Raw genomic sequence first — 12183 nt, 5'->3', positions numbered from 1 at the left:
CGTTCGTGTACCACCCATGGTATGCCTACATAGCATTTTGTAGCACATGGTTCTATTATGTGTTACTTTAAGCCTTCTGTCCAATACAGTTTTGGATTTGTACTTTAAAGTAAGCCCCAAAACAACACTTTCCAAAAGGTTTGCAGCACTTTTTTGTTGTATACAATGTGCAAGTCTTCAAATACATCCACTCATAAACATAACACAATGATTGGGGTGTCATGCTAATAAAATTGCAATGCTACCGAAAGGAACCCTTTTTAGCAGCCTTAGAATAATGAAAATTTGAGGGTGAAAATCAGTACAGTTCTAAACTGATGCCTTTCAATTTGCAGGCAGTGCTTCAAGGTCAGTTCATATTGTTATTTATGAACTCCAAGTAATAAAAGGATCTCTGTGACAAAATTAATTATTGTTATGTAGATAACTACAAAAAATATTAATCTGTGATTTGTATGTACACGACATGCCTTGAAGCAGGAACATTAACCTGCTATGCTAGTTTATTATGAGTCAAAACTGGGAATAGACAGATGGCAGAGCTCTCCCTCAAGTACATTAACCATGAAAGATTCCATGCCATGGTAATTGTCCACTGAAAAATGTCAACCACACAAAGATCTCTACAGGATACTCTTAGTTTGAGTCATCCTGTCCTGCACAGGAAGGCCCCATGAATTTGATGCCCAGTGCGATAGCAGAGGTTGCACTCCCCAAAAGCCGCCACTGGCTGTTCCAACTCTAGTTCTGCAGTTCCACAGACCTGCTGCTCTGAGCTCTCAAAGACTTTCATTCACAGGTGACCATTATTATCAACTTGGAGGATGCTCATCAATTCTATTAATTTTATGAATGCATTAACGAAATATTTCACTTTTTATTTTATTTCCCTTGTCTAAAATAACTTACACCAAAAGCAAATTGATATGCAAAGACATTTCTTCCTTGTCATCATTAAAATTCCCATTTTTTAAATATTCTTTAGTTTTTTTATGCAGGCTAAATTTCTAAGCCAAAGAGCCCTAAAGCCCTAACCCTTTGAAAACACCCTGAACCTGTGAACCTTACATCCCTGTGCATCCCTGAGATTTGAAAGCCTCCCCCCACCCTCACTGAACCTGTGGGAACTGAAAATCAGGCCAACAAGGGTCCTGAAGCTCTGCCCTTCTGGGACCAATGCCGACCAACAATGTCCTGCCCATGCCCATCCCCAAATTCCTGCCATCCGGCCTCCCCCAAAGACCTGTAGTAACGCTTTCATGTGTTTAGCCTTCATTATTTATAAGACCACACGTTATATAGGAAGGTCTTTTCTTAAATCACCTCACCTCAATCTACTTTGTCCTTTGAAGTTTTAAATATTTTGTCAGCCTTTTCCTTACAGAAAGGTGACTTTGAATCAACTGACTATGCATATGTGGTATTGTCCCTAGGAGCCCGAAGGCGAGTCTTTTGGGGCCCATGCACCACCCCCATTCTTCCTGCCCACCTTGGTTCCCACCACCATGTCTATTGATAAAAAAAGAGATGCCTTGGACATTATTATATCCAAGAGTATATCACACCAAATCAGTGAGTGTTTGAGGCAATACATTCCATTTCAAAAACTATGCTTGACAGAATGCACACACCTTTGCACTATGTTAAAAAGGTGTGTGCGGACATTAAGGAAGGGGAGTGGAGGAACCTGTGAGCAGAGTGTGTGGGGCATCTAAAATGTTTGTATTGTTTCTAATTGGAAATGTATACAGTAGTGGCGTGGGGGCGGAGCTTAGCCGCCAACACCGATGGCCACCTGAAGTCATTGCTCCTCCGACCAAAACCTGACAGGGTGAATCCAGTGCCATCCTGGGGGATACTGCCACACTGCACCTTTACCTGGGGGGCTGCGGGAGGTAAGAACAGGGGAGGGGCCCTCAGGATGTGTGTCCCAGGGCTGGGAGTTTGCCTGTTCACCGCCGTTCGGCCCTGACGTAGTAGCCCCTTCAGACTCATCCCCACACCTCGCACCCCAGATACTAGTGTTTACACCAGGGAACCACCTACTGTCACTTGACAATGCCACAGAGCACCCCCACACAGTAAGAGTCTTGCACCAGTGCCCCGCCATGCCTACAGAGGTGGCCCAGTGTGCACCTTTGCTCCTCCTTTGTTTGTGGCATGGATCCACTCCTTTGCCTTGGGATGCTGCTGCCTCATACAATGAGAGCCATCATGGCCTGCACAGCCCCGATAGACAGCATGGCCTCAATAATGTACCTTGCTTGTGGATGCATTCCAATAGCTCAAACCAGTGCCCCGCCCTGCCTGCTGATAGGGCCATGTGTATACCCTTCACTCCTCTGCTGCAGGGGACACAGTTCCCCTCCTCTGTCTGGGGATGATGCTAAGGGCCCTTGCCCTCCTCCTTTTGGGGACAGGGGTCAGCAGCAGATGTGCCCAACACCTAGGAGCCTCAGGGGCATATCGGAAATTCCTCTCCTCCCATTACCTGCACCACGGATTCCTTCCCTCTTCTGACAATCTTTGGGACATGAAAGAGTGACCAGATATCCAAGTCCCCCACCCCTGGAAGATCGCCTGACCTGGTTTTGCTTCTCTACCCCCCACAACAAGAGCGATATTGCTGGGGAGTGCCCCCACAGAAGGGTGTGTGTCTGTTTTGCCCACCGTCATTTGGACCCCAGGTAGAGGCCTGAACCGTTCTGGGTATGGCTGGAAACAAGACTCTGCAATCCCCTCTCCCAATCAAATCATTAGGGGACACTGTCTGGACTAGGCCTTGGGCTGATACTGAGGCCCATCTCTCCTCCTATCCTTCATCTATGAGAGGCCCTTAGAGAAGTTCTTATTCTGCCTGTCCAAAGTCCCTGCTGCATTTTCATACATCCTGGCCTTGAGGCCTGTATCTTGTGAAGGAAACCTATCAGATCACCTGGCTACTGGGGACTGAGATTACCTGCACACACCTGCCTCCTAATGCAGGACTCCTGGCCTGACCTAGGGAGGAGCTTGCACCTATCTTTTACTAATGAGGCTTCCCTCGGGACCCCACTCATGGGGGCTGCTGTGACTGCCAGGTCTCTGTCCTCTCTGTGGCCGCTGGAAACCGCCCCTTCTCTCATGATCTCCAGGAAGACATCCAGGCTGCAGCTCTTTTCTGAGGCTGTGGCACTCAAAAATCCCTAGCCCCACCAGACAGTGCAGATGACTCCATGGCTCGTATCCTGCACAAAATTGCAGCAGTGGATCACAAACTGGAATCCATAGACACCAAGGTCACAGACCTTGAATCCAGCACAAAATCCATCTGAGCAGTGATCAGGGTGTTTCAGGGATTCTTGGATGGAGTGGAGTCCTTTCATGACAAGCTGGAAGCTCAGTTCAGCTCTGTCGCTGCACAGGAGGCTGAACTTTGCTGTCTCTTGTATAAGATCACAGACTTGAAGGACTTGAGCCAGAGAGGTAACATCTGCTTCTTTGGCTTTCTAGAGCAGGTGGAGCTAGACAATGCTGGGCTCCTCCTATGTGATGTAGTTCTCCTCCTCCTGGAACTCACCTTCACCCCTCCACTGGAGATCCAACAAGCCCATTGCATCCAAGCTCACTGGCCCATGTCAGCTGTCAAGCCTCATCCACTCATTACCTGTTTTCTGCATCATCTCCAGGTTCACCAGATCCTGTCCATGGCCCACATACATGGTCTCTATGATTTTGAGGCCCATGAGATTCTCACTGCGGGGTAGTACTTCAGGGAAACATATGACCAGCACCAGGCCTTTCTGGCCCTTAGCCCTGCACGAATGGGGCATTAAGTATGGACTGCTGGAACTGGGGCAATTTTGGCTTATCATGGACTTCCACACTAAGGACTTCCTCGATTCCGATGACCTTAAGGTCTTCCTGGATTCCCTAAAGGACTCTAGCATGGACATGGTCCCCACCCCTCCTTCCTTGCCCCTATGGTCTCATCCCCACACCGCACACCCCGGATCCTAGTGTTTACCTCTGGGGTCCCCCATTGTCACTTGACAATGCCACAGAGCAACCCGACACACAGTGAGGTCTTGTGGCAAGACATTGGGACAACAATGCAGGCAGGGCATACTGCTGGTTAAGCCCTCCCCTACACCTTCCCTGCAAGTTTATCTTCCAATTTTTAAATCATTTGTTCACACTTACTAAATGTATCTAACATAATTTTGGGCAATAAATTTTACATTCTCATGTGACATATAAAATAATCGCAAGGTCGTTGGCTGGTGAAAATTAATGTATATACTTTCTATTTTAGGTCTGTTGGGCCGAAGGAAATATGTATAAATGTAAATATTGTATGTGTGCTATAAATATACTGGCTTTAAACATTTACTGTAATATATTTTACAAATGTGGAATAATTGCAGAGCTTTGTATGTTATGTTATTTATAGTGGTTGGTCATGTAAAATAAATGTCCTGTAAAATGAAGCTCGCGAGTGTATTTATGAAAACGCATGTAATGAATCCTTTATTTAACACAAACAGAACCTCTCCATAAACCATGCACCACAAAAGTAATTTTTTTACAGTGTGCATAGAAAACACCTTTGGGGAATTCAGTCCGGGTGATAACACCTTGCAGATTTTCTTGTGAAAACAAATCAGTGTGAGAGAACAGGGCTGATTGCAGAGGCCCCGTAACTTTTTGCCCCCATTTTTCACTTTTTGCTGGTGCCCTGGGTACTGCTAACCAGTCCCAGGGCCTGTGCTCTGTGTAAAATGAGTACGCAAATTAGGCTGATTATAATTGGCTATGTCAACCTACCAGTGTCATTTTAAAGGTAGGCCTGCCTTGCTGGCTGCTTTTAAACTAAAGTTATTTGAAATTTGACTTAGGAATTAAAAGTACTTCCAAATTCTTAGATTACCTTATTTTTACATATAAGTCACCACTAAGGTGTGTCCTATGTGCCCCTAGGGTTGGTTGCCATGTATAAGCTGGGACCTTACAAAAATAGTTTTATAAGCCCTGATGAGGTAAAATAGCCAAATTTGTTTTTCTCTCACTGTAGTGAATGGCATCTATAGGCTAAAATGGGGAGACTTAATTTTAATTAACAAAGTCCCCTTAAGTGTCAAATACCTCAAGTTTGGTATCAAATGAATTGTTATAATAAATCCCACATCCTATAATTGTGGGATTTAACATAATTAGTTCAGGTAAAGAGTTTTAAACTCTACCTAAAAAAAGTTGCCAACTTCAGCTCTGTAGTGCCCTTCTCTGATTGCCCAGCCTCTGGCAGCCTGGACGGGCTGCCTTGATGAGGTGTGAAGTGGCCTGGGCTGAACACAAAGGATATGCTTGGGGGAGGAGATCTGCCTCAGCAGACGGAGAAGCAGGAATGGGTGAGGGCTGCCAAACCGGTCTTCAAAGGCAGGGAAGGATATTTGAAGCAACCCAGCACCTCCCTCACATCCTGCAAATCCAGACAATTAGGTGCCCCCGATTAGATTAGGAGATGGCAGGAGAAGGGTGAGTTTAAGATTTTTAGCCACCCCAGTGGGTGGGCTCAGCCAGATGTAACCTCCAAAAATCAGTTTCAGCCATGATGGATTCTTGAGGAATGTTGCTTCTGGGAGTGATTTTTGCCACACCTCCCAGGAAGTGGTCATCACAGGGGGAAGGAACCTGCACCTGATTGGAGAACCAAGATCCACCTGTTGTTTACCCAGGAGCAAGGATAAATATGGCAGAGCTGCACCCACACATCAGATCCCTACCAGATCCCTACAAGGAAGAACATCAGAAGAAGAAGGACTGCACTGCTGGACCCCTGACCTGCACCTGGATACTGCACTCTGAAGAAGTGCACCAGCTGCACACTTGGGCTTCACCACAAGAAGGACTTTGCCTGGCTTCAACTGGTTCAAGGAGGGACTCCATGTTTGCTACAGGTACAAAGGAGCTGCCCAGAGTCCCCTGCATCACATCATGCAAGCAGTGCCCAGCTGACTAGCGTCCAGTGGCCATTTGAGGATTCTGACCAGGTGCATTCTGGGAATTGTAGTCCCAACTCCCAAGGAACAACTCAAAGCTTCTGGAACCTTGGATCAAGTTGAGGACACTTCAGGGACCCAAAAAGGACCTCTGGGAGAAGATCCAGAAGTTTGGAGATGTTTGGAGCAACTCCATAAGTTGAAGAGGTGCATTGTGGAGTTGTAGTCCTAGACCCCAAGAGGCAAACCAGAACCTCTGAACCCTTGGCTGGTGCTGTGGACCACTTCCTGAATCAACAAACACTTCTGAAAGTAAGTGTGACAGTGTTACCTTGTGGGTGGCCTGAACTAAGGACTTTTTTTCCCTTTCCAGTGTGACCTTTTTTAACCCTTTGAGTGCTAGTTGCTTCTATGTCTAGAAAACATAAATTCTTTAAAAATTAATATATCCGGTTCCCCTTATCCAATTTGAATCATTTTGGTGTCATTTTAAAGATAAAAAATATAATTTATTTTTATATATTGGTGTTGGATTTTTATTCTGCTTTGTGTTTTACTTATTTACTGTTTTGTGATTTTTTAAATGCTTTACACATTTGTCTTGTCGCTCGTTGCCAAGCTACCAAGGGTTAAGCTGGGTTTAATTTATTGAGACCTAGCTGTACCTAAGTGGAGGCTGGTGGCCTTTTGCTAAGTGTAGGTACTTATCTGCCCTTACCAATAATCCATTTTCCAACAGGGTAGGATTGTTTTAGGGGTGGGGAAGGGGTGGGGCAGGGGTGGGGGGTTGCATGCTGGAACCATGCATGTCATTCCACGCAAGCCTTTACCAGGCATGCCTTTACAATGAAAAATCATTGTAAAGGCATGCGTGGTAAAGGCATTAGTGGTTACAACGTGGTTGTTGTTCCCACCACGTTGTATAGGCATGCATTGTTCTAGCATGTATTTTTCTGTTGTATATTCCTTACCAATTGCTCACCTTGACATTAATTACAATGACGTCCAACCTGTAGGGAATATAGCGGCTGCAATCAAAAGCCATGTTGACCCTGTAAGTTGCACTTACTGACATTAATCGTATCTTTGAAACTGATTATCTGATCAACGCATGTCAAACTAACCCCTACTTCTTCATTGCGCATTGTTTATGAGCTGTTACAGAACAACTTGGATGTTCCCGGGTCATTTATTGCCTTATTAATACATTTTCTTCTAAGTATGACCGAACGGGTTACAATGCATTTGTTTAGAATAATGTTTTTACAGCTGACTGTGAATATGCAGGGTGACAGCTGCTACTGAAAGGACAAAAACCTGAACTACGCACCGCGCCTGTGACCAAAAAACTCATGCCGTTTCAAGGGGAATTCATCTAAGAACGAGAAGCGAGGGCTCCGAGTGGCAGCATTTTCTGATTCCAAAGCCATGTTAGCACAACTGCTCCTTAAATGTCATTGCAACATATGAGAAAAATAGACTTTTAGAAGTAGCTGAACAAATTATTTTTTAATTTGACAACCCCTATCCTTCCAGTGTAAGAAGTGAGTTGTCAAACATGCATACAGAAATCCAAGGCAAACAGACATGCACTCATACATGGCATAGCCAATTGCTGGGCATAGACTTCAATGTCCCCAGGACCTGCCCCACCTACGGGCTTAGGTATAAACAAACTCTGCTTGTTTTTTTTTGCTTTTTAAAATTTAATTTAAATATATTTGTTTTAATTTTGTACTGAAAATTCATGATCTAATGGGTCAACACGGCTCTACTCTGCCCATTTTCTGTTTTTTTAAACATTTTTTATTGGGATTCGGCTGAAGCCGAGACCCATGATGGTTGCCAACACTTCCTGGTTTGAGTTTGTCGATATTCACAAAGTCATCGAGGCCAGAGATATACAAATTTGAGTTTCCTTTTATATCGCAAAAACTACTGAACAGGGGGGCGTGGCCAGCCAACATGGCCGCCTGGACGTGATTCCTGGTAGCTTCGGTCACACCCCTCACAGACATAAGGATAGATGGGTCTAAATGTGAGCTGGACAATTGCTCGGACCCGGTGAGGTGGTGAGGAGTATCGGAGATCGAGGTGTGCCATGTTTCAGGCGCGTGTTGGAGTGCTGACCGCCTAGGGCCCTGCCCCAGGGACGAGCCTGTGTGGTACGATGAGCGCATCCATGCTGCCCAGAAAGTGAACAACAGATGCAGGTACGGAGCGGGGTGCGGCGGCCTCCTTCTACGACTGTAAACAGTTGCGGTTGCAATGTTCGTCCTGGGAGGAGGATGCTTATAATGGGAGGCAGCGGCTTGGCCAGTGTGTGAATTGGACAGGGCCCGGCCCCTCACAGGTGATGAGCGTTGACCTGGGGTCCATCGGGAAGGAGTCTGTTGAGAAGGGGTGAAGAGCGTGGGTGAGGCTCCGGGCGACTCAGTACGGGGTTCACCGGTGAAACTGCCTGACTTCAAGATGGCACCCATTGGCGGGATATGGGGAAAAACCACAAGACTCTTTGTAGGTGCCCCGGAACACAGAGCCACATGAATTGCCCCCTCCCCTGACTCAGGGAAGTAACAAGCCAGACCTACTCAACGTGACGAACTCAAGTGAACTAGCAGGCGCCGTGATTGAGGGTTGACTGGGGAGTAAGAAGGTGGTGATGACATGAGAGGAAACCTATGCCTCGATGGAAGGTCCACTCTAATAGGGTCTCATATTACTTTGCACCCGGCAGAGCAAGTGGACCCACATCGCCACAGACAGGAGAGATGGCGGTAATGAAGGAAGACCTCCTGACATCCCTCCACGCTTTCAAAACTGAACTTCGTGAAGAACTGACAGCCGATATGAAGGCCACACATGATGCTTTCAAAACCTAAATCAACACCCGGTTGTCCTCCCTTCAAACTGATATGGATTCAGTGGGGAACCGCACACTGGATCTAGAAGCGAAAGTCCAAGAGATGAAACAGCAAATGGATCCTTTGGAGGGAGAGGTAATCCACCTCAAGATACAACTCCAATTCTAACTTCTCAAGTGCAAAGACTTGGAAAAACGCTCCCGGAGAGACAACATTAGAGTGAGAGGACTGGAGGAAGGAAGTGAGAGTGCGGACTTGGAGGCCTTTGTGGTTGGTCTCTTTTCCTCTATCCTGGGCACTGACCATCCTGAAGTCCAGTTAGAGTGAGTACATAGGGTAGGGACCCGCACCGCAAGTGAAGGAAGGAGGCCTAGAGTCATTCTTGTGAAACTGAGTTCATTCAAAGTAAAGGAACTAATCCTCCAACAGGTTAGAAAGCAGGACTCTGAGGCCTTCCAGGGTGAAGAGTGCTCATTATTTCAGGATATTGCTCCAGCAACGCTGACCAGAAGGCTGCAATTTCGATCAATCACGGACGCACTGCAAAAGAAAAATGTTAGATACAGATTGACATTTCCTTTCGGTCTAGCTTTTGAGATCAACAATAAGCCACATCATTTCACGGACTTGAGGAAGCGGCTGTCTTGCTGGGCTTACACGAAACTAGTACGGTAGGGGTGGCCGGGACACCAGGTGGAACAGAACAACAGGCGGAGCCCTCTACCTCCTCAGACTAGTGGAAACAACCGAAGAGGGGGAGGAGAATTCCAAAGAAATAAAGCATCCCATCAGGATCAAAAACAAGATCAGGATCTGTCGCTGGACAAGTGAGGTGCTCGGTCATGGGTCACACGAGAACTGTCATTTTGGACACGAGGGGGAGGGAACCAAGAAAGCACACTTAGAGACTTGTTAGAAATTTGGGTGACCGGTCAAGGTTTTTCCCTTCCTCTCCACAAGCAAAGAAAAAAAAAAAAAAGATAAGTGAAGCTCACAGATGACGCTTTTAAAGGTTTCAATGAGGGGATGAGAGTGGATGTGTATTCACTCCCCTCCATGAAGATCTTAAAAAGGTTTAAGTACCTACGACAATATGTTTACATGTTGATAACTGTTTTGATGTTCTTCTATGTTTTTAATTATTATTTTGTGTCCTTACTTGGCATAGGTAGGCACACTAGGGGGTGCACAATATCTCTAGAGCCCTGTAGGGTGAGGCAAGAGTTGGAGGAGCCCGTGGGGCAACCAGGGGCATTGGGTGACCCAATCATGGAAATACCTACTAGACTAGCAGGATGCTAGAACTTCTATCATGGAACGTAAAAGGTCTGAACTCCCCTAATAAGAGCTTGCAGCTGGGGAAGTTCTTAGATGACCACAGCTCACAGCTTCAGTGACAACAAAACATTGTGGGGTTGCCCTGATGTTACACAGACCCATCCACTTCCAGGTTTTGGGCACGAAACAGGATAAATAGGGCAGATGTTTATTGAATAAGGGCAATCTTGGAGGGAAGATATGTACAGTGGCCACTCTCTGCACTCCCAATCGTGGACAAACGCAGTTCCTCTTAGGTTTTCTAGATAAGTTGGAAGGCTACGCTGAGGGGGATATTCTTTTACTGGGTGATTTCCACTTGATATGGGACAATACCCAAGATACTACCCACCACCAGAGAGCACAAACAAGTTCCTTTGCAAAGACTCTAAAAATGGCCCTCAACATGTTGGGGCTTATCGACACATGGCGCACACTCAGTCCCATGGTGTGGGACTAAACTTTCTTCTCCCACTCACACAAATTCTGTTCAAGGATCGACTATATATTTATGAGTCAACCCCTTCGACAAGCACCTAGAACGGCTAATAGCTACCCAATTATCATAAATGATCATGCACCAGTGGGGATTGGACTTGACTGGCCCACCACCCGCTCTGGATTTCGCAGATGGTACTTCTCTAACGTTTTAGCCCGCGACCCAACGCTTCGGGTTGAATTGCGGAGGACTATTAGAGACTTTTTTTCAGAACAATGACGCTGCGGACACCTCCCCCCCTCATTAATTGGGATGCATTTAAGGCAGTCATAAGGGGTAAAAGCATCTCTTTAGCAACTTCTCTACACCGAATAAAGGCCAAAGAAAGACAAAATCTAGAAAACAAACTGACAGCAGCAGAACAGGCCCACAAATATTCCCCCACTTGGTTGTCACAGAAGAAGGTGATTTCTACAAAGGAAAACTGCAATCCATTTACACGAATAAAGCAGAAATCGCAATGCTAAGACCCAAGAAAACACACTATGAAAAGGGAAATAAAATAGGCACATTCCTGGCAAGACAGTTAAGCACCAAACAAGTTAGGGATTACATAGCTCAAATGTGAGACGAGTCAGGTGAACATCACTCAGAAGAGGGGAAAGCATGAGCCTTTAGAGATTTTTATACCCAACTGTACAGGTCAGACAGACCAGAAACCATAACACAAGGCACATATCTCCAACAATCAAACCTCCCGCAGGTATCCCAGGAAACCAATGACACCTTGATGGCACCTTTTACAATGGAAGAAGTGCAGAAGGCCATTGACTCTCTTCCTCCACACAAAGCAATGGGACCAGATGGGTTAAATGCCCATTTCAATAAAACCTTCAGTGCGGAGCTAACACAGCACCTCACTGATTTATTCAATCATGTTAGAACGGGACATGCACTGTCCCCCACAATTGGAGAAGCCCTAATCACGCTTTTCCCCAAAGCTGGGAAAGACCCACAGTCCTGTGCCTACTACATGCCGATTGCCCTACTAAGGCTCTCATTACAACCCTGGCAGTCGGTGATATATCGGCAGTAATACCGCCAACAGGCCGGCGGTAAACAAAATGGAATTATGACCACGGCAGAAACCGCCAACACAGACAGCCACTTTAACACTCCGACCGCCACAGCGGTAGCAACAAGCACCACGGCGGTAACCACCAACAGCCAGGCGGAAGACAATGCACAGCATACCCAATCACAACACGCCAATCCACCAGCTTTTCCAGGGTGGGACCAATACCATCAAAAGCACGGCGGAAACAGTACACAAAAGGGAAACGACTCACCTCTGGAAACTCAAGGAAGAACCACAACGCCATGGAGCCTGAACTACATGTGTTTCCCATGCCGGTATACCTCCTCCTACACCAGGGACATGAACGGCAGTGAAGACGGCCACGGTGAGTACCGCACCTAACACACAAGGGAGGGTGGGAGGGAAAAGAAAGTGACACACACACGCAACATGCAGCACCCCCACCCCACCCCCAACATCATACACTAAAACAGATGCAACAACATT

This window comes from Pleurodeles waltl, chromosome 6 (genome assembly GCF_031143425.1).
Source record: "Pleurodeles waltl isolate 20211129_DDA chromosome 6, aPleWal1.hap1.20221129, whole genome shotgun sequence".
NCBI lineage: Eukaryota > Metazoa > Chordata > Amphibia > Caudata > Salamandridae > Pleurodeles > Pleurodeles waltl.
Note: the sequence above shows the minus strand (reverse complement) of the source record.